The 17,926-nt window shown below is 55.1% G+C and overlaps 1 protein-coding gene across 9 annotated transcripts in view; it reads left to right on the top strand.

Moving 5' to 3' along the window:
• The window catches only part of ZMIZ1 (zinc finger MIZ-type containing 1), a 185,870-nt gene that overhangs the window by 102,909 nt on the left and 65,035 nt on the right, over positions 1-17,926 (top strand). The window contains exon 1 of one of the 9 annotated variants that reach the window (XM_067710391.1): positions 17,706-17,824. The exons of the other annotated variants lie outside the window; for them this stretch is intronic. The gene's annotated coding sequence lies outside the window, so the exon portion shown is untranslated. Of the gene's footprint in view, positions 1-17,705; positions 17,825-17,926 lie in introns of those variants that run through there. 9 annotated transcript variants of the gene reach the window in all.

Here is a 17,926-nt window from a genome sequence, read left to right as displayed (position 1 = left end):
TGGTCTTTGGGCTGCTCAGCAGTTTCCCCAGCACAGCCCTCTGCTTCCCGAGGGCCTGGGGGACGGACCCCTGCTCGCTGGGGGGGGCTACTCTTCCTGCCTTCTTCTCTTTTGTGGGGTTAGCTCATCGCTGGCTCCCCCCACAGAGCCAGGGTGTGCAAGGACACGGCTGCCTGAAGGCCCAGCTGGTGGAGATCTGCTTTCCTGGCCTGTCCAGAAGGAGAGGGGGTGGGGGGATGAGGGCATTGGCTCATGGCAAGGGGGGCCTGGGGGCCGGGATCCTGACAGGCCATGAAAAGCCCTCTCAAGATGGGGCTGCTTTTCCTACCTGGACCCTCACAACTCCAGTCCAGAGCCCCAGCTGGGACTCCACACACGTGATTGGGATGGGGGTCTGTAAGGCAACAGGGGAAGGAGAGGCCACTGGAGGCGCCTCAGTCAAATGATGTGTGTCTGAGTTTGGGTTTCCCCAGATGCAGACCCCGCAATGAAGATTCCAGTGCAAGCGATTTATTTAGGAGGAGCCCAGAAAGCACCAGTAGAGAAGCAGAGAAATGAGATGCGGAAGGCAAGGAGGAGGAGAAGTGTGATGTGAAGCACTGTGCCTGCCGTGGGGAGGTCCCGGAGACAGAGTAGGACGTGCCCCTCAGTCAGCCTGAGAGGCCAGGGCGAGGAGGTGTTCAGCCAGCATCTGGCAGCCATCGCTGGCTGGGGGCTCCTCGGGGTCAGGGTGCGGACGCACCCTTCGGCGCTCACCTTGGCGGACATGCCAGGAAGAGCCACGGTGCCCGTGGTAAGCAGAGGGTGTGTGAGGAGGCATCCACAGTGCCAAAAACAAGGCACCCAGTTTCCGTCTCCTGCATCCCAACCTCATCCCCACCCCCGCCATACTCTTCTGACTGTATCCTCCATATTTTTGCTTACTTGTTCTGACTTCAAGAGAGGAATTTGAGAAGGAAACTTTCTATCTTCTCCCTATGGCCACCGTACCTGGCGGACCAGCCCCCCTTGCCACATTTAGATGCTAACTGTCCAAATAAAGACAGCAGGCCCTGCATCCAGGTGTGGCTCCAGGTGCCTGGGCCGGCTCTCTGCTCCTTAAAAAGGGAGCCCGGGATTTGGGGAGCTGACCCTCTCCCCCTTGAACTAGCAACCTCCCAAACATGGGAAGAGAGCTGACACGGCAGTGGTTTTCTCACCAGGCCCCGTGATCACCTTAACCGTCTTGGGGGCCACATCCCTTTGTCCACACTTGAGGGTGCTCCAGACAAAGAGGACAGCCCTGGACAAAGCCATGGGGGCTGGGTACCATCCTCCACCTCCACCTCCACCTCCCCTGGGCAGGCCATGCCCCACCAACACCAACACCCCCAGCATCAGTTTCTTCCCCAGTCCAACGCATCCATACCATCTCTCTACCTTCGTGGCTGCGGGAAGAATAATGAAGTCCTGGGCGTGGGAATGCCTCTGAAAATAAAAAATACTAAACAGAAATTTTCAGGGCAAGGAACGACAGGCGTCTTGTGCCAGGCCCGCTCCGTGCCAAGCACGGGGGCTACAAACACGTATAAATGCACCACACACAGTCCCTGCTCTTCGGGTTTGAAATCAATGAATGCTCCCATTCTGGGGGTGAGACATGACAGTAATCCTACACACAGACACAGCCCTTTACACGGCCTTTCTTGTCCGGCCCCGTGAGATCCCCACGGCGGGCTTTTTCCCATTTAAAGAGGAGGAGACTGAGGCTCTGAGGGGTGGGAAGGTGGCCTCAGCAGGGGCAGAAGTGGGGCCAGAGCTCTGGCTATCCTTGCTTCTCTGCAGGTGTCCCCAAGGAGATGCACAGCCTCTGGGGTGATGCAGGGCCACGGGGTTATCGCCATTCAGGCACCAGGGTGTTGCCACGTTGCACCCAGAGCGCTGCCTTCCACCGTCCGGCCCAAAGGTGCATCTGGGACAGAGGACCTGTCCCAGGGTGCCCTGAAGATGCCGTGGCCGCCCGAGAAGTTAATAAAGCCATGGGCAGCAATTAATTCTGCAGAGGAAAGGGCCAGGTAAGAGGATTAAGGAAGCCAGAGCTTTGGTTTTAAGCTGGAGCTTAGCTTTCTCACCCTCAGAGGAGGGATTTCAGGGGATTCGACGGTGTGAGAGTGACATGGAGCAGGGACTTGGCAGAAAGTGGGCGAGGTGGTTATGGAACTTTCAGAGCAAGCATTGCAAGCCATGGCCTTATAAATACCTTCTGGGTTAGACAGACAGACACAGGAATTAATGATGGTGCAGGTATCATTAGCCTCGTTTATTTAGACTTACAGAGCCAGGGCAAGGCGGCTGGATTAGGAAAAGAATCTGATTTATAGCCCCTTTCAATCATGATGATAGCAAATATTTGGGCAGTGTTTTCCCAGTACCCGGCACTGTGTGCACCATCCATGATGATCCCAGACCCATGTCTGCCCCGTTTTACAGACGAGGAGACTGGAGTTTAGGAAGATTGAATGATTTGACCAAGGTCCGAATTGTGATTCAAACAAGAGTATCTAACCCTGAAGCCGTAAGCTGCCCCCTACCCTATGTGCAGGTTGCAATTAAATGCTGGGAAAGACATGTTAATACTCAAGAGAGCTTGTCAGGATCACCTGAATTGCTTGCAGGTGGAGATATTAAGTATTTGACAATGACTTGTCCTTGTTGGTGGGTGAGACACCCTCTCATCTTTGAACTCATGCAGTACTCACGGTCTTTTGCAAAGTGAGGAGCAGAGATCCTGGCCTATAGTAAGCATTCAGTACCTGTCAGCTGTTATTGTCACAGTTCCCTGGTCAGCCCCAATTTCAAATATTTTTTTCCAGAAACCATTCAGCTATTTCACAGAGAGGAGTAGTGGTTAAAAGCATGGACTCTGCACCAGCATGTCTGGGGTGTGAAAACCACCCGGCCCTCCACTCACCAGCTGTGTTACCTTGGAAAAGTCATTTATTAAGTGAACCAACATACGTATAGTGCTTAGAATGAGGCCTGGCATATACTAAGTGCTGTATACATGTTAGCAATCTCATGTTCCAACGTGTTGGCATTCAGCCTTTCTTAGGACGCCTCTCATACCTGGAGGTAGCCCAAAACCCTGTGCCTGCCCCTATGTTGTGTTTTGGGGTCTGGAAAATATGGATCCTCTACTTAGGTAGGGCCAAGGTCAATGCCAACCACACCCACCTCCAAGTGGGTAGGTAGATAAGCGGGGTCCTATTAACCTAGGCCAGGGAATGGCCCCTTCTTGAGGCTCCAGGGCCAGAAGGCCACAGCTGTCTCCAAGACAGCAGAGGGTCACATAGGGTTAAGAGGCCATCTCTTTCCCCCACAAAGAGGAGGCTGGGCCCCAGTGAGGGAAGCGGGCAGCGTGCAGGAGTGGAGAATAGAGAGCCAGCTGAGGCAGGCTAGACAGGGCCAGCAGCAACCTGTTTGTGCCTTGGCCTGGGGAGGTTTGAGGGCCTCTGTTTCTCCAAGTCTCCCAGCAATCCTTCTCAAAATTCTTTCAAGAGAGAAAGTCACATTTAAAGTACCATTTATTGGGAATTCCCTGATGGTCCAGTGGTTAGGACTCTGCGCTTCCACTGCAGGGGGCAAGGGTTCGATCCCTGGTCGGGGAACTAAGATCTCGCATGCTGCACGGCTCGGCCCCAAAAGAATAAAACTAAAAAAATAAAGGACCATTTATTGAGCTCTTGCTTCATGCCAGGCTCTGTGCTGGGTATTTTATGAACATCAGTGCTGATTCACATGAAGAACCAACCCCTTTTATAGATTGGAAAACTGATGAACAAAGAGATTTATTCACTTGTCCAAAGTAACTCCAATCCTTGTTATAACAAGGTGAGGGATGAGTGGGTAGATGGCTCTGACTGGATAGATGTTTGGATAGTTGCAAAGAGAAGATGGAAAAAAGCAAGAGAATAGGGGGAGGGTGTAGACCTGCCTGCCCCAACTCCAAGCCTCGCTCCTTCTTCTGTTCCTTCTTGGGTTGTGCCTTCTCTCTCAGGGATCAGGCTCATTGTGAGTGTCACACTCAGCCTGTCCCCAGGGCCCATCTGGCAAGCAGGGACAGGAAGGGAGACCCTGGCCAACAGACCCCCATCCTCTTATCCCTCATAAGCTACCCAAGTCACTTTGCACAGCAGAGTGAGGGCTTAGGAGGGACCAGGCCCTGGAAACTGTGGTCTCAGCCTGCAGGCCCCCAGCCCTGGCCTCCATGCTTTCAGAGGCCCTTGAGTCAGGTCCAGTGAGTTGTTGGGATAGGGCTGGTCTCAGGACATGCAGAGCCAAGATCTGGAAACCAAAGAGGGGGCAGCATGGGACAGGGGTCCAAGCTCAGGCTTCAGGGTCAGGCTGACCTGGACTCAGCTCAGCTCCATCGCTTCCATGCCACGTGTAACCCCAGCCATGTCTCCCAGCATCTCACAAAGTAATGGGTACAAAGTACTTAGCTCAAGCTGGCATCTCAGAAGGGCTCCGTACACATCGTTCTGATTATTGAGTCCTGCATTGCAGCACAGGCCCTAAAACGTACTTGCTGTGTGACTTTATGCAAATCACTTCACTTCTCTAAGCTTGGGGTCCAGAGGATCTAGAATCCAGGTTTCCTGGCTGGAGTGGCAGCAATTCTGTTTCCTTGGCAACCCAGCTTCCTCTCGAGGGACCATCTGGATCACGTCACTGTGGCAAGGTGCTGCCCGGGCAACCAGGTGTTTGTGTTTTGCAGTGGAAGCTCTGCAAGGTGGTAATTCCCCTCACTGGGGACAGGGTGGTGGCCAGGCAGGTGGCTGGAAGGAATCATCGCTGTCTCAGTCGTGCCTGCCCTTGCTATTCCTGGGTCCAGAGAGAAACAGACTCCAGAGCTTAGGAACTCTAGCCAATGACTTTCCTTGAAGAGCTATTAACAGATGCTTCCTTATATTCCTAGGCACGTTTTCTGGCTTGTTGAGGCTGGCCAGGTGGGAAACGCTGCCCGGGGCTGGACTCCTGTAGGGAATTCCAAAGGACCCAGTCTCACCTGTTTGGGATGAAGAGCCACTATTGTCTCTGGCAGGAAACAGGAATTACTGGGGGGAAAAATTAGGACTCTGCTTTTGAAATAGGCACATAATTATAATGACAGCAGAAACTTGGTGCAAAGGATAAACTAATTCACCCCTTCAGCAGACGTGCATGGGCATCTATTATATGCAGATTTTGTGACCGGCACTTAGGTAACCCTAGAGATTGTATGTATCTGCAAGGAGCTCATAGACCTGGACAGCTTAGGAAAAACACAATGTCAACAGACCCACCTCAGCCAAAGGAGAAGCTGAAGGGGTGGTGGCGTGCAGAACCCTCTGGGGGCCAGCCACTTGCAGCAGCAAACTCCCAGCCCGGAGCGGCTGGAAAAGCCGGGGACAGTTCAGGGCTAGCCTGGGCTCCGCCATCGCTTCACACAGGTGAGCGCCATGGCTTTTACAATAGCCCACGAAGGTGAGCTCTGGCCCCTTTTCCAGATGGGGAAACTGAGGCTCCGAAAAGTGAAGTCCATGCCCAGGGTCACACAGCTGGGGAGTGGCTGGTCTGAGATCAGAACTGGGTCCATCTGTGTCCACAGTGCATCCTCTGGGGGGACCCTGCTCTCCTGGTGGGCTGTCAGGGGTGGCTCCATTGCCTGGAAGCGTGTGGCCTCTGTGCTGAACAAAATAAAATCATCTTCCACCTGTCTGTCCTTCTGGCTCTTTCTCTCTCTTCCTCTCTCTTCCTCTACCTATGTCTCACACACACACCCCCGACCCTCTCTCCTTCCCTCCCTTTTCTTCTCTCTCCCTCACTGTCCTTCTCCCCTCTCCTTTCCTCTCTCCTTCATTGCCTTTGTCTCCCCGCCTTTCCCCTTGGGACCACAGCGCCATGCACCACTGGTCCCACTGGCTGCAGCTCATCTCTGCCTAGGTGTCACCTGCAGCCTCTTACTCTGGGCCCCAGGCTCACTGTCCTCGGGTGCACCGCCCCGTCCAGCCCCTGTCGAGCCCTGGGCTACACCCCCCAGAAATGCCTGCTGCTGTTTGGTGCTGTCCCGCTCCTGAGCGCCCTCAGCCGGGGAAGTGACATTGTGGCGTGTCTTCCCGTTCCCTCCAGGCTCCGTGTGGTCCTGGGACCCCTCTCAGATGTGCGGCCCCGATGTTTAGAATCACTGCCTCCCAATAAAGCGTCTGCTGGGAGGCCGGGAGGCAAGGGGCCCGCGTGTGCGAAGGGCCCACGTCTGTGCAAAGGGGGCTGGGAAGAGAGAAAATGGGAGCTCGCCCTCCGCAGGCACAGACGGCAGGAAATCGGTGTGCCATGGAGCTGCATGGGAAAAAGCCGCGAGTGCAGCGAGGCGCCCCGCCCCGTGGGCTTGACCCTGAGCCGCTCCTCAACGTCTCAGGGGAGAGACGGCTGTGCCCACCCCCGGGACAGGGCTTCTGCGTCTGGTTCTTTCCTCCCACCCCAAGTGGAGACAGAACTGTGGGAGGAGAAAAACAACAGAGGAGAAAGGCACTGCCCCTCTAAAGAGAGCGGACAGGGAGGGGGGAGGTGGCCCCACCTGTGGGGTCTGTTCCCTCCCCAGCACTGGCCAAGGCTAGACTTCGGGGTCTGGGTTCCAGGCCCCCTGCTTGTGCGGAAGGGGCTTCCTCAGCTTGGAAGACCCACATGTCCACACAGCCAGGAGGCGGAAACTCCAGGGTGGCCCTGGGGGATCGGAGAGCCCAGCACCCCCAGCGGGGCAGCCACCATGCAGGGGGCCACCTGAGGCCGTGTGAGACACACACCCGCCACTGCCAGGCCTTCCAATTCTGCGAGAAATCTCCTGAGTCTTTCAATGTCGTCGATTACCTCTTATTGAAGACCCATTGCTGGCCAGTCCAGCCGTGCCTGAGGGCTGGCTCTCAGGTGGCCGGTGGAGGCATGGGACTTAAATCATTGAGGATCAAGCGGGGACAGATGGATGCATGACTGATGGGAAGAGGAAGGGTCTGTCTGTGGAGTACATGGGAGTGTGTCATCTTCATAGAATACAGAAAGAAGTATGGTGCCGTGTCAGCAGGGGAGGGTTGGTAGTGAGGGGCACCTGAATGGGGTGGCAGTGGGGCGACAGGATCTTTGAAGCGTAGAAATCACTCACGTGGCATGTCCAGCCACGGAGGTAGGCCACCCTGGGTTTGCATCCTGTTCCCTGCTTTCAAGCTGTGTGACTTCAGGTAACTGACACAACCTCTCTGATCCTTAGCGGTAGCATCAGGAAACAAGGGATAACCATATATCCCTCCCAGTTGTTTGTGGTGTTTGAGATGTTGAGGATTAGATAGATGGTGCAGGGGAAGCTGTGCCTTGCACAGAGTGAGGACTTGGTGTCCATTTGCCACATCCCAGTACCTGAGGCAAAACACGTGCGTGAAGAGTACCCTGTCCCCAAAAATCAGCGGTGAGAGGAAGAAGACTGGGTCGGGGCGGAGGATACTGTGTAGTGGAGAGGGAAGGGGAAGAAGGAGGACAGTGCCCTTTTGGAGTACAGGGGGTATATAATAAGTATAAATAGTAAGTATCCGTAGTAGTATCATTTTAATTGCTACTGTTACTCTCTGATGTGAATGTCAGCGTGCAGAGGGCCTTGCAGGATCACCTGGCCTATTTTTATCTGAGAGGAGACTGGCACAGAGAGAGGGAGCAATCTTCCAGCATCCCTCATCATACCAGCAGTAGGACCGGCCTGATGCGGTACTTACCACTAATATTCTTCCTGTTACTCCCAGTAGCACTGTTACCCCCAGTAGCACTGTTACTCCCAGTAGCACTGTTACTCCCATGCCAGCTACTATTACTGCTATTTCTATTACTCACACTAGCCTATTGCTTCTAATACTACCATTATTTTCCTAGTACGATGAATCAATTAAGGAGTGAAGTTTTATTGAAGTTCTTACCATGTTCCAGGCGCTGGGCAAAAATACTGCAGAGACTTCCTCTCCTTTCATCTTTATAAAGATATTAAGAAGAAACGGAGACTCAGAGAGGTTAATTTCTTGCTCAAGGCCACACAGTTAGCAAGTGGCAGGGCTAGAATTAGACCCAGGCAGTCCCGCTCCTGCACACCTGGGTACCAGGTCAGACCGCTTCCCAAAAGAAGGAAGGAGTCTTGACAACCCCGAGCCTGGATGAATGGAGGCCTGGATGCATCCCAGGAGTAGGGCTGCCTTGTGAATTAGCCCAATGGGCAGCTACCTTTGTGGAAGGATCTAATAATCTCTCTCCTGCCTTGTTTCACAAGACCTGAAATTCCACCTTCACATGATTTTCTTTGGATTGAATTTCACGTGCCTCTGTCTGTTAGCCTCGTTCATTCAGTCTGCCATTTGATAATAGCATGATGAGGGGTGGTGAGGCCAGGTCCCAGGCTCAGAATCCTGGCTTCCAGTTCTGGCTGCTTGTAGCCTGGGTGACTGTGGGCCGGTCCCTTCATCTCCCAGTGGTGGGATGTCAAATCTGAAGCTCCCAGCTCAGGGCCTCATAGAGTGGCCCCTCTGTCCTTCCCTTGCAACTCTGCGAGACCCCTGTCATAGCCCCAGGTGTAATAGTCCTTGCAGATGAGACCCCCACCCCCAAGGCCCAGTCCAGTGATAGCAGGAAACCAGCAGATTGCATCTAGAAAAAACACAGAATTTAGAGATTACTCATCCATTCATTCAGCAAACGTGAATTGAGTACCACAGCGTCCCAGGCCTATGCTGGATGCCTGGACAGTGTGAGTGAGGTAGATGTGGTCCTTACCCTCCAGGAGCTCAGGGCTCCATGGAGAGGACAGACTTCGAATAAATGCCCTCCGACGATGATGTAATCGTTGTGACAGGCCCTACAAAAGACACGTGGAGGGGGCCGTGAGTCTGGGAGCTTAGAGAAAGCTTTCTCAAGGAAATGACCCTTGCAGGAAGGCTCCAAGGAGAAAATCTGCCCAAAGATGAGGACAGAGAAAGACATTCCAGGCAGAGGAAACAGCAGGTTCAGAGGCCCCAGGTGCAGAAGGAATGTGGGTTCAAATTTTCTCTCTACTTCTTCTGACTCGGTAGCTCTGTGCAAAATGCTTCTCTCTGAGCCTCAGTTTCCTCACCTGTAGAATGGGAACAGTTGCCACCTGCTCCCCAGGGTTCCAAGCAATTGAGAGGTTAAGGGGTGTGAAGGTGGTGGTGCTGGCACTGCCCCCCTGAATGCCTAGGGAATCTGGAGGCTGCCTCTTGGCTCCTAGCTTCCAAGCACCCCCGACACTTGAGGCTTCTGCCGGTCCTGGTTGTTCCTCAGCACAATTAGGTAATTAGGCCAAATTCAATTACACACCACACTCCCAGGTCTGTCTGGGGCCCGACGGGGGCGTGGGCTCCCTTTGCTGGCGGGGGGGCAGTAGCAGTGCTGCTCTCAGAGTTGTGTCTTCCTACCATGCATCCCAAAATACTGCGTGCATCCCAGATGGGGAAACTGAGGCAGGGAAGAGGCAGTGTGCTTAGCCCCAAACCTCAGGGCTGAGATCCCCAGGGCTGATTTTTTCCCTCCTTGACAGCCCCAACCCAAACTGTGAGCCCATGGCTTGTCCCACCTTTCAGATTCATCACAGGGGTCCTGGCTCCTCTCCCCCTGGACAAGACCCCCCCACCGAGGGTGGGATTCAGCTTCCCTGCCACCCTTGGATTTGTGGCAGTTTCTCCTCCCAGCTGCAGACTGGTACCCAGCCACTATTCAACACTTTGAATGGTGTGTGAATTTGAGGGGAGAGCACACCTTGACTTCCAGGCTAAGGGGTGTGCTGTTCCCACCTGCCAGGCTCAGCTCTGAGGATCCTGATTTCAACATCAGGCCTCCTACTCCTTGCCCTGCCCTGGCGGCCACTTTGGATTTTCCCCAGACGTTCCTTCGTGGCCCGTCTGCTCACGTCCAGAGCCCCCCGGGGGTGGGGGACACCTGGGACCACACTGCAGGTGTGAGGGGAGTCACCAGACCCCCTGGGCTGCCATGGGCTGTGAGTACAGGGCTAAAAGGGAGCAGGCGCCTGGGAGAGTGTCCTCTCACACGGGACTGCAGGAGAGGAGGGTGGGAAGTGCACCAGGTGACACAGGATTCCTGGCGAGCTTTAATGGGCTTAGGAAGTTCATAAAACGGCTGTACTGCTGCCCAGGATGCGCTGAGGTGCTTGGGCCCGCTTCTCGAGCACCCTTCCTCTCCTCTCACCTATCACAGCACCCCAAAACAGAAAGGGCCCCAGAAACCATAAGCCCACCAGTGTGGGATCCCCTTTACAACTCCCCATCCTCAGCTTACACACCTCAGGTGACAAGGTGCTCATTACCACCCTGGGCGGCCCTGACTGTCAGGAGGTCCTTCCTTCTTTTGAGCCCAAACCCGTCTTTTTTTCAACACTGCCATCCTTCCTTCTGATGCATGTGACTCCCACTGTGGATGAGAAAAGGACTGAAGGGTCCAGGGTCTGGCCCCTGACCTCCCTGTGAGGAGGGGGAAGAACAGAGTGGGGCAGACCCTCCCCTTGTGAACCCCAGCTCATAGAAAGAGACAGTGGATGGACAAGAGCCCTTTAGAATAGTAAGTCCTCATGTGTTTAGGACTTTACAGTTTGCAGAGCACATCCTTGACATTACCATTGGTGGAAACATGGAGAGATGGCCTGGGGCTCTGGAACAAGTCAGAAGACCTGGATCTAGTCCTGGCTCTACCACTAACTTGCTGTGTGACTGGAGGAAGCCCTAGTCCCTCTCTGAGCCTCAGTTTCCTCATCCGAAAATTAAGACTAGGCTCTCTTCAATGCTGAGAGTTGGGGGTTCCAAATAGGCAAGCAGAGACCCTGTAAGGAAAAGGGGTGCACGTAACAGGCCCTGCAGGCTGTGAGGCACACTGGGGTCATGTGGTTGTTGGAGCAGCCTGCATTCAGCCTTGCCGGGCCCCCCAGCCTAGCATCAGGGTGTGTGGCCTGAAATCCTTCCCCCAGCTGAGCGCCATTTCTTCCTCTGCAGAGAGGAGGACGGCATCCTCCTGGTACCTGCAGGAGCCTTTGTCTCAGGAGCAACAGGAGTGAAATTTGGCCTCCCCAGGCCAGACAGGGAGGTGTGCCGCCCAGCCAGGCAGGCAGACAGACTGACAGCTTCAGCAGGAAGGGAAATTGCCTTTCCATCTGCAGGGAGCTTATGTCAGTCCAACTGGGGGCCGTCCGGAAGTCCCCCGTCAAAGCTGTGTCCTGGGAGAAGCAATAAAGCCCCAGGACTGCTGAGGCACAGACATTCGCGCTGCCTTGGCCGTCCCATCCCATCCCTTCAAAGGCGACTCCAGAAAACAATGGGAAGAGATTCATGAGGGTCCTGGGTGGCGAGCTCCTCGTCACCTCTGGCAGCCCCTTTGTTAGCTGGCCTGAGCTTCCTGTCTGAACAGGCTGCTTCCACTGAGAGGCAACCCACATTCTTGCAGACAGCACGTCGGGGACCCAGTCTCTGGGCTGGCAAGCAGCGGGAGCAGGGCACCGCAGACCCCACTGTTCACTCATTCATTCCTTGATTCACTTATTCATTCAGGTAGCTGGTCCATGCTTCATTCACACAGCAGATATCAAGCATCTGCTTGGCATATTGTAGATCCTGTCGATAGAACATGTGCAAAACAGACAAAAGTCGCTGTTGGCAGGGAGCCTGATTTCTGGCAAGGGAGATAGCATTAGCAAGAGAAATAATTGAAATACATCAGTCCTCGGTGCTAAGGAGGAGCCTAAGTCAGGGAAGAGTGGTAGCAGACGCCAGGAGGGGCTGCAGATTTGGGCAATGCAGCTGAGGAAGGCTTCCTGAGACTCAGGTGTCCCCTGGGTGGAGGCCTGCAGCAGGTGGGAAGTGAGCCTGGCCGCCTGGAGAAGAGCATGGGGGCGTCCGCAGCCTGCAGGCAGGGAGACGGGAAGGAAATGAGGTCAGGGAGGTGACAGGGGCCAGGTCACACAGGGTTTTGTGGGGCCATCATAAAGACGTGGATTTTTACACTGACTGAGCCAGAGCGGTTTAAGCAGAGGAATGATGAGCTGCGACTTCGGTTTTGGCAGCATCATTGTGGGTATGCATTAGCTAGAGATGCCATAACAAAGTACCACAGACTGGGTGGCCTGAACAACAAGATTGCATTGTCTCGCAGTTCTGGAAGCCAGAAGCCTGAATCAAGGTGGTGGCAGGGCCGTGCTGCCTTGCAGGGCACCAGGGAAGGAGCTGTTCCAGGCATCTCTCCTGGCTTCTGGTAGTTCCCCGGCTCATGACAGCAGAACGCCAGTCCTCACAGGGCACTCTCCCTGTGTGTGTGTCTGTCTCTGTGTCCAAATTTCTGCTTCTTATCAGGACACCAGTCATATGGGATTAGGGTCTACCCCCATGACCTCATTTTAACTTGATCATCTGCGACCCTGTTTCCGAAAAAGGTCACATTCACAGGTACTGGGGGGTAGCCCTTCAGCACCTTTTGGGGGAGGGGGGACGCACAACCCCACGGCCTCTCAGCCTCTTGAGAATGATCGCTGTTATCTCCTTTGGTCCTCCCTGGCACCTGGTATTAGCTGGCCTCGCTCCCATTTTACAAAGGATGAGGCAGAGGCCCAAGGAAGCCAAAGTGACTTGTCCAAGGCCACCAGCTAGTCGGTACTTGTTTCCTAAGGCTCAGTCTCCAATTCCAGGCACATCCCCACCCTCCACAATTCCTCAGCTAGCAGGGACATGGTCAGTTCCTTCCTGTCTCCGCTCCGACCCCTCTGGCCTCTCTGTGTAGCTGAGAGGCTGTGGGCATCCTAGTGGCATGGGCAGACAGCCTGGGCACAGCTGCCTTCCCAGCTGAGTGGATGGAGGGGCAGGCAGCTCTTAAATACGGAAGCCACCTGAGGGACCATTTCATGCCTGGTTCCTGGGTTCCCTCCCCCATCCTCTCTCCTCCTCCAGCCTGGCAGGAGGCTTTCCTGGATCCCCAATAACCTCACAACCCTAGGGTTTCTTGGCGGTGCCAGTGGACGTGTGGGGCAGGGGTTGGTTTTGTTTTCTTAATGAAATGATTATAAGATTTGGGCTGATGCCAAATGCAGACTTCTGGGAACGCAGCCTGAGTGTGGGTTGAGGGCCCTGCTGGAGGATACATCCGGGAAGGGGGTGGGGAGCAGTGACGGGAGGTTCTGAGCCAGGCAGGTCTCATTCTCCACCGTGACCCCCATGCCCCCCCTCAGGTGGAGCCCTGGACAGCCTGGAATGTCAGGTGGATGGTTAAATCGCACAGAGCCTAAACAGGAAAAAGAAACACAAAGAAAGAAGACATTTCCATATATGTAATGTGGTGTGCTGGAAAGAATATAAAACATGACTCTCATCACAGCTCTATCTCGTTGTGTGACTTTGATGGTCACTCTCTCTAGGGTCCCATCTTGGGAATACGGTATTACGGTTGCTGGTGCAGGATTTAGAGGCAGATGGCTGGGTAGTTTAAATCTTTCTGCAAGTTGTCTAAACCTTTCTGTGCCTGACTGTTATCCTCTGCAGGGCGGAAATAATAATCACACCTTATCAGAGAGGGCTGTCTGTGAGGATGGCATGTTGATACTTGGAAAGTGCCTAGAACTGTGCCTGGCAACCAGCAAGCACTGTGTCAGTGGGAGCTATTACTGTGGACAGAGGAGAGGCCTGGATCCAGCTTGGGGCTCCCAGCTCTGTGTCCCCAGTGGGAGTGTGCCCTCCCACTGTCCCCATGTGTGGGTAGGGTCCCAAGGCCTGGCAGAGACACCTGCATTGGCTGGCTGGGAGCTGAACGTCAGCTGTGCCTTCCTTCTTTGAGATTGTACGTGTAGAATTAAGGAGGCTGACCAGGGTGAAGGAGGAAGGGAAAGAGGCAGAGGGAACAGTATTATCAAAGGACACGGGAGTTTGTGTCCTGACCCCTCAGAGGTGGGCAGAAGCCCCAGAAAAAGGTCCCTGGAGGCAGAGCCCCTGAATCAACTCATGCCCAGTGCAGCTGCTTGAGCCTTCCTGGGGCAGCTGCGCTGGCAGTGAGACAGATGCTTCATGGCCGGTTATCCTCCAGTATGTGTGCGTATGTTTATTGAACCCACTCTATGCCCTGCACGCGCTTCCATGCTCCCTGAGAAGGATCGGTTGAATGGAGACAGGTGGCCAAGCAGCTCCCAAGGCCTGAGCTCACGACTGCCACACTCCCGTGGACACCACCTGGGGCCTTGCTGTCTTCTTCACTCTCCCTCTGAGTGCTGGAGCCCGCATGGGTGACATCTCTGAGTCACAGGGATCCTTGTTGAGACCTGCTGAATCAGCAAGCCCTGCTTGAGGAGGACCTGGCTCCGTGGCTCTGGGGTTCATTGTTCTTCCTCTCAGTCTCAGCTGGAGGGAGCTGGGGTTGTGTATGCCCCTAGCCCCCTGCCTTACAGAGGAGGTGACCCAGCCCTGAGCCTGGGAACCACTTTCTACCCCCCCACCCCCACCCCCCAGGGGGACCTACATCCGGTATCCGGTGGCTTTGCTCATTCATACTTACTGGCCTGGGCTGGGACAGGATCCAGGAGCCCATCCCTCTGGAGGTGAGAGGGGGAGGCCTGGAGGAGGCTCCTCGGGCACCACAGACTTCCCCCCTGCCCCCACCTCGGGGCCTCCATGGCCTGGTTGGTCCTGAGGAGGTAGGCTCTGCACGACAGGCTCCCCAGCTGGGTGAAGCATCCTCCCTCGCGCTCCCTCCAGCGCAAGCCGCGGCTGCCTTCCCGGCTGCAGTGCTGTGATTTACTGGCCTTCTCGCCAGGGCCCACGGCAGGAGGAGTTCAAACACCCGCAGGAGAAGCCACCAGCTACTGATCCCTGAATCAGGCTTCCCAAGAGCTCCCGGACCTTCATCAAGGAGCCACGGCACCAGGGCCGCAGCTCTCCCTTTCTTCTTCCTTCTTCTGCCTCCCAAGTCATTCCTCCGGGCTGTGCCCCCTCGCCGAGGTCACTCGGAGAGCTCCCCGAGTGCGCTCAGAGGTGGAGAGTGCCTTTGTCTGTGGCCGCTTTCCTATAGATCCTTATCAAGGCAGGCGCCCAGGGGGTGGAGCGGGCCACTTTGGGCCTCAGGCTTTTGAGCAAATCTTTGGAAGTTGGAAAAGTGGAGTTGGAACGTGGAGTAAGTGGAGAGAAACCCTTCTGAAGCAGGAACTGGTTGGAGTACCCATATTTCTCCAGACTCCGGGTTTGTAGTATTAAAAGCCTGCTAACCTAGTGAGCCGGACTGGGGCTTGAATGGGACCGAACTGGCCTTGAAATTAGCATGTGAAAACGCGAGCTTTAGCCTGGAGGCCTTCTGTGAGGGCTGGTGAATAGATTCTTGGAAACAGTTTGTTTTCCTAATTACATAAATCTGCTAGTGGAGAGTATTTACCTGTTTTTTTTTTTTCTCACCTGGGGAAAGTCAGTTGGTCCCAGGCCTGTAAAGTTTAAATAAGCATATCACTACTCTTCTCTCACCCCACCTCGGGGCTCCTTCCAGAGTAGGTCCCAGGGAGAGCTGGGAGGTGGGGGAGGAGTGGGGCTGTCACTAGTTTCCCAGGCCCTGCCACCAGGTCTGCGTTCCTCTGATGGAAACCTCTGCCCAATTCCAGTCCACATTCTGGTTCAACCTATAGGAGTGGTTTTTCTGAATTCCGTGCCTGGAGCCACGTGGTACCACCACATACCAGGTATTTCAAGAATGAACCTGGAAGTTCCAAACATTTGGGTCTTTGGTGGCTCCAAAGGCACTAAGAAGCAGACAAATGTTGTGACCTATCATTGCAGAGCACTTCTGGGAGGGGAGGATCCAGAAGGACGGCGTTCTGGTTATTTGAGGTCTTAGCAGCTTTGAATTTTGTATAATCGAGGTCTGAGCCCTGACATCATGTTAAAACCAGATTTATGATAGAAAACAGGTCTTAGGGACACCTATCTCAGTGTTTTCTTCTGAAACGTGGACCCAGTTGTCATGCCTCCTCAGTTTCTGGGTGTCACTGGCTGAGTGCTGGGGCTTTGGAGTCTGTGGTACGCAGGATCTGCAATGGAGACTGGGGCAACCAAAGAGAAAGATGGAGGGCCTTCACTGGCCACAGGGCTCTTCCCTCATGGGCTCCCAAACCCCTGTGGGGCTGCTTGGGAGGGCAGGGCCCCAATGGATGTCTCAGTGAATAAATGACTGTCCCTAAAGAAGCCATTGTAACCCAAGATGAGGGAAGGCTCCTCCGAGGAGGGGAGACTGAGCAGAGCCTGGAATTTGGGCAGAGCAGAAAAGTCCTTACCCTGGCTGCCCCAGGGTTGGCCCTGCAGGAAGGCGATGCAAATTAATCTCTCTTGCAGGAAGCTAGTTCTTGTCCAAAAGGCAGCAAGTTATAAAGTATGAATTAATCCATTTAACCAGCTCCTCTGAGGGAAAGCCCATGACAACTGCATTTCCAAATGCCATCTCTGAAAGTGATATTTCAAGTGGCAGTGAGTGGGATTAGAGCCTGCTAACGATTTATGTCAAACAAGGCGCAAGAATATAATTTCTAGATATGTGATTTGTTTCAGGCACTTCCAGGGCTGGCAGTAGGACAGACACGAAAGTTCAGGGGCCAGCCAGAGCTCAGACTGAAAAGGGGGGGTGGGGGGTGTAATCGGGAGTGATGGAAGGAGAACAGGAGAAGCAACGTCAAAAGCTAGCTGACCTCGTCATTTACCCATGATGGCAAGGAGAGCAGTGCAGGGCAGTCTAATACAGAAGAGATTTTTCAAGGCAGTTCTGGTTACCTTTCATTAGGGTGAATGATGGGGCCCCACTTACCTTCCTAATTGTTTGGGCAGTTAAGTCGACACTCAAGAAACCTTCACTGCAGGTGGGCTGGGGGAAGGGGCTTAAAGCAAAGTTTCTCCCAAGAGGGTCGTGGTGATGGGAAGTGCCCACGAAAGAGGAAGGAGCGAAGAACCCTTTGGGGTGGTAGGGCGGCGGGTGGTCTTCCAGGTGTGTCTGCTCAGCTCAGCGCCAGCAGGTCTTGCGACAGACAGGCTGGAAGGAAGAGGCCGCGGCCACCACAGGATGCAATGTCAGGAAGGCAGCAGCTCCCGGGGCGGGGCAGTGCCGCGCTCAGCAGCCGCCCCCGGCTTCCCTACCGCCGCTGGTTCCAGGGCACAGGAACTCCCCGAAGTCAGCGAGCTCGAGCGTACGTGCGCCCGCTCACCTTGCCTCGGGGAATCCCAGGGGCGGCAGGGGCATCAGTGCCAGGGAAGATGCCAGGCCGCCTGCCTTCTCCGCCCCCTAACCCGTTCCGAAAATCCTTTAAACCAGGTCGCAATCCGGATGCCCCAGTCCCGCCCCGCCCCCTCTCCTCCCCCGGGCCGAGGCCGCCTCCAGGCCAGCTCCCTCCTCCGCCCCCACCCTGCCTTCCACCCTCATTAGCATGGCCACTTGGGAGGATTCTCTGGGGGGCGGGAGACACCCGAAGTCATCCACCGCCTGCGCATTCCCGGCGGCCCCCTCGGGCGGCAGCGTTCCGGGAGACCCACTTGCACAAGTGTTGCTTCCAATTTATAGCCTGGGCGGGGGAGGGAAGGGGGCCTGGTCGCCGCCCCCGCCCGGAGGCTGGAGCGCTGCTTGTCGGGTCGTGCGTTCGCTCGGCGGCGGCGTGCACCAGCACCACCCCTGCGTGCAAGTTTGAAATGTGAGCTGCCTCCGATTCATACTCGCTCGCGCTCCCTCGCAGCAAAGTGGCTGGGCCGACGGTCTGCGCGCGCGAGTGAGTGCGGGTGGCGGGCTGGGGGGCGGGGGTGCGGACGGGAGGCTCGCGGGGCGGGGAGGGCGCGCGCGAGCCAGGGCTCCCTGGAGACGCCGAGGCAGG

Source organism: Pseudorca crassidens, chromosome 16 (genome assembly GCF_039906515.1).
Source record: "Pseudorca crassidens isolate mPseCra1 chromosome 16, mPseCra1.hap1, whole genome shotgun sequence".
Lineage (NCBI taxonomy): Eukaryota > Metazoa > Chordata > Mammalia > Artiodactyla > Delphinidae > Pseudorca > Pseudorca crassidens.
This window is presented reverse-complemented; position numbering and strand designations above follow the sequence as displayed.